Below are 4,994 nucleotides of genomic sequence, written 5' to 3' on the forward strand. Positions count from 1 at the left end.
TTTTCACCTTTTCAAAAATATTTAAAGGATATGATAATAGTTGGAGCATACATAACAATTTCAATATCTGTTATAATGAGTTCTCTTACGCAGCTTCGAACTAAATCAAATACTTGGTTAAGAGTATCACGAACAAAAAGAAATTGGTAAATACACAAGTACAACATTTGTTTTTTTTTTTTCAACCCAACTCCACCGTAGGATTCATGTCTTGTTCTTTTAGGTTTTCTGCAGCATCTTCCACAATTGATGGCCTCTCCAAGTTAGATTCCATATATCACTCTCAGGAGTTTTGTGTGAATCCAAATATATTCCTGCCTTAGAATTAGCTCAAATTACAAAAAAAAGAGGGAAAAGATTCTACAACTAACCAAAATACAACATAAAAAAAGTTTTCTAACTTTTTATCTGAAAATATACATATAAAAAATACAGATCCTATATTACATTCACTAATCGATTTCATAACATAGTGTCTAAAAAGTGATTGATAAGTTAAAATTTCAAAAAAGTTCTTTCAATATGATAATTGATAAATATTAGTCACAAATGTAAATGCCAAAAAGTATGTCTGTTAAGCATTTAATGAACACTATGAACACATGTTTCAAATGACAGAAGAAATTGGAGCAAGACAATTGAAAAAAGGAAAAGTCTAGGGCAGCAACTTTATTAAATTTTGGTCAGCATGTAACCAGTAAAGAAAAGTAAGTCATTGGATGAAATTTCACACCATTAAAATTATCATTGATGGCTATTTGATGGTTAGTTGCTGACCCCTAACACTCCTCTTAAAAAAAATAATCAAAGAACAACTTTAAAGATACACAAAGTGATGATTTCCTGTTTCAAACCATAAAAGATATGTAGAAACCATTCCACCAATTGAAACACGCCCAATAATTCAAGTACATTAAAATTAAAGCAGTGGATATAAAGCCTTACTCACTAGACAGGTTTGGCTAAATGAACCAAATCACAACAACATTGCTCCATGCCATGAATCATAATTCAACACAATTCATTAATGAAACAAAACACACTACAAGAAAAAAGGCCTGTCGGCACCCTTTTTTCTTGCCACGCTTTTAAAGCGTGCCGAAAAGTGATTTATGGGCACGCTTTTGCGAGGGTAGCCACTAATTTGTGATTTGGCCACGCTTTTTTTGCCACGCTTAAAAAGTGTGGCCATAGAGAGAAATCGGCACGCTTTTATGAGGGTGGCCACTTATTTAAAATTTGGCCACGCTTTTTTATCGCCACGCTTAAAAAGCGTGGCCATAGAGGGAAATTGGCACGCTTTTGAAGCGTGACAAAATAATTTCGTTATCGTTACATTTTTAAAGCGTGGCCGTTTCCTCTAAACCTTTCGGCACGCTTTATAAGCGTGGCCACAGAGTTCCAAAAAAAAAAAAACTTCCACCCCCTCTTAATTCGAAACAAACAGTTTACACAACAAACCCCCTAACAACACTTCTTCCTTTCTTCGAAACACACCCTCCTCTTCTTTGAAACAATGCCTTAAAAGCGAAAACCCTAACGGCGGCGGCGCTCTTCACCTAACGGCGGCGGCGCTCTTCACCTAACATAGAGCTCATCGCCGGTGCCCTCACTGTCTCCCCCAATAACACTCGTTGGTCAACCTCGTTCCAACCCTCTCTAGCAACCCCTTCGTAGGTGCCACCTCTGCCGGTGTTCCCTGCGTCGGCGCTCCTTCCGTCTTTCCTGTAAACACGTATCCCTCCTTCGGCGGTGACTCACTCTGGTAAGGCCTCCCTTGGCGCTCACTATCGCAAACCCTCCGTCGACGCTCACTCTCTCTCGCAAACCCTCAATCGTCACTCCTCCCTCCATGGTTCAGCACCCGCCGCGTTGCCGTCTCCCTCTCTGAAGTCGTCGCGCCGCCGTCTCCATCTCCGTCACTCGTCGCACCTCCGTCAGCCACGTTCAGCATTCGCAGCACCGTGGTAAATTATCTGTCAAAATTTTTCTTGATCTGATTATTTGTTTTTGAATTTGATTTTTTGTTTTGATTTTCTTGGTTCTTCATTTTTTTCTGATTTTTCTAAATTTATATTTTTTGTTCTAATCTGATATTTGGTTTAGGGTTTTTTTTTTCTAAACTTGACATTTGGTTCTGTTCTGGCAGGCTAAAAGATATCAATTATTTCTTCAGGAATTGAAACAACAAGGGATACAAGAAGAAAGGCTGCAGCTGCTTGTTAATGTTACTGGAGCTTTTAGGCCTGGAGTGTTGACAACATTGGTTGGAGTAAGCGGGGCTGGAAAAACCATGCTAATGGATGTCTTGGCTGGAAGAAAAACTGGAGGTGTTGTGAAGGTAAAGATTTTCTCCCTTCATTTTTTGTTATCGTTATTATTTAAAAAAAAATGAATGCGGAATATGCTGGAAAAATCGGCATGTTATCTTGATGAATATGCAACATTTTGCAAGAATTAACATCTTTTTGTTTGAAGTCTAACCCCTGCTATTTTGATTTTTTTTACTAGGTTCTTCTACAGCTAGATCCGTTTCTCAATGAACTCACCATCATGTTCGAGCGCAGCACCGAGACGGGCTCTATTTGGGTTACACTTAAACGATGTGTGTATGTGTGTGTTAGTGTTGGCTTCTTGGTTGATCAAATGTTTTTGGTTTTATATTTCTGCAAACTGAATTTAGTTCATTATGCCTCCTTTTCATGTTCTTGGTGTGCCTTTAGCATCCTTGTAAGTCTAAAGCTGTGAGGAATAAAATGGCTGCAGCTGGTGAAGCAATTGACTATAAATGCCTTATTCTTTTCACCAATGGCAAGAAGACAATTTCTACATCAGTACGTATCTCTTGTATATACTGAACTCGTCATTTTGGTTTCTCAGTCTGCTTTCAGAACCTTCATGCTTGGTGATGCAAGTTTCAAGTAGTGTAAACTTAGATTATCCTTTGAGTAGTTGTAGGCATAAAACTCCTCTAATCCCTTGGCATGTTATTCTTCGATCCCATTCATAATGATTGAGTGCTCTTGGTTAGAGTAGATTAATCACCAAAAAGATATAAAGTGAAAGAGAGAATGACATAGAAGTAGAATCTCAAACTAATTCTCAATAAAGAAAAAGTAGAGATCACAAATCGATCTAAACCAATTCAATTGTATATTTTTTTGCAACAATATAAATTGCTTCTGTTATTTAAGTAAGTGCAGCCGCTCTGCTGGCCATGCCGGGAAACCTGCAGTTAGATGGACTGAGGTTCACACATTTTCTTAGCTGATGAATTTTTGTTTCTGATGTCGTTTCTTTCTTTATTAATCCTTTATTTTCGGGGAGATTTCAGATACAAAGCTGGTTTGAGGATAGGCTCCAAGACTTACCAGATGACCCTAATAATGAATTGATGATTCCCGAAGACCCTGAATGTAATAAGGAAGGTGAGCTCTCTTAAATGCCTAAGGTTCTTAGCGTAGCTTGTGCTTGTGCTTTGCTCGAGCAGTGCCTATCACTGCTGCTTAAGTATGCTGTAGCCAATGTAATTTCTGTTAAGCTATTTTTTTTGACTATTTTGTTGCTTTAAAATGTCTCATAAAAACTGAAATTTGGTTTGATTACTCCACCTAGTAATTGAATTTTTCATTAGACACTATTAATACCGAATTGTAATTGTTTCAATATGTGACTCACACTACTATTTTGTGATTAAATTTAATCTTAGTAATTCTTATCTGATTGAGAAAAAGTTGTGATTGGCTTGTTTGTAGTATATATAACTATATAGCTCTTAATTCTATGGATTAATTTGTTTGTTGGAGAAATACTAGGTGTTAATTCTAGACGTTTCACATTAGATTATTTTGGGAGTGAAGTGTTTATGGGTTGACTTTGTAAGGAGTCGAAGATATGTGCCATGTCCCTACAATTGTTATCATATTCGCCTAATTAGGCCAAATTAGTAGGAGTGGAATTAGCTTTATGTGTTGCTGATTTAATTTTGATTCATATGAATAAGCTCAATCCCTTGTAAATTTGAGACTTTGGTACCACCAATTTTGTTTCCCATTTTCCTTTTTTTTCAGTCATGGTACTGGTATGTGCTTTCAAAGACATTGGCTGAAGATGCTGCTTGAAAATTTGCAAAAAAAAAAAAAACAATTAACCCAGCAATGGTGATTGGACCTCTTCTGCAACCAGTACTTAACACAAGCGCTGCTGGTGTTTTGAATATAACTAATGGTAATTTTTAAAATTCTATTTTCTGCATGTGGAAATGAAAATTGAAATAGTAAATAATAAAAGTACAATATATAATGTGCAAGTCTATAAAGCTTATCTTTCTCTTATGATGTGTTTGTCAATGTGATGTTGATTCAAGTGTCTTGATGTGTGGTTCAGGAGAAGAAGCCTTATTCCGATAAAGTTGCTAAGCTTAAAGCAGAATATAAGAAAGCTATGGAAAGTTATAATGTTGCTGAAGCAGGAGGAGAAAAGGGAGAAGGAGAAGGAGAGCATGAAGAGGGCTGATGAAAAATATGATAAGAAAGAAGCTGCGGCCAGTGAAGACGAAGAGTTTTAAAGCAAATGGTAGCAGGAGTTCTTCCTACATCAACTTTTTGTTAATCATAGTTCATAGTTATATCACTTTTTGGTTTTCCATCCTTCATATATTTGGGAACATTTCAGTTTTAATTTAAATTATTATTATAGCATGTAAATAATTCATGTAAATCAATAAAAAATCAATTCTTATGCCTTCTAATTTTCTCTTTTTAATTATTATTATAGAACTGTAATTTTTTTAATTATTATTATGCATTCTAATTTTCTCTTTTTTTTTTTAATTTGACAAAGGAATAGGCCACGCTTTGAAAGCGTGGCAAAAGGCTTTAGTGGGAAAGCTACGCTTTAAAAGCGTGGCTGTATGTGCTCTATCGGCACGCTTTCAAAGCGTAGCCAAAACTAACTTTCTTGGCACGCTCGAAAAGTGTGGCGTTATGTGAACT

The 4,994-nt window shown here is 36.4% G+C and overlaps 1 long non-coding RNA gene across 1 annotated transcript; it reads left to right on the forward strand.

Annotated features, from left to right (window-relative positions):
• LOC110264036 lies at nt 1,413–3,451 on the forward strand. The gene is made up of 3 exons (XR_002349771.1): nt 1,413–1,967; nt 2,177–2,341; nt 3,335–3,451. It is a non-coding gene; the product is annotated as an uncharacterized LOC110264036 (long non-coding RNA).

Source organism: Arachis ipaensis, chromosome B06 (genome assembly GCF_000816755.2).
Source record: "Arachis ipaensis cultivar K30076 chromosome B06, Araip1.1, whole genome shotgun sequence".
Lineage (NCBI taxonomy): Eukaryota > Viridiplantae > Streptophyta > Magnoliopsida > Fabales > Fabaceae > Arachis > Arachis ipaensis.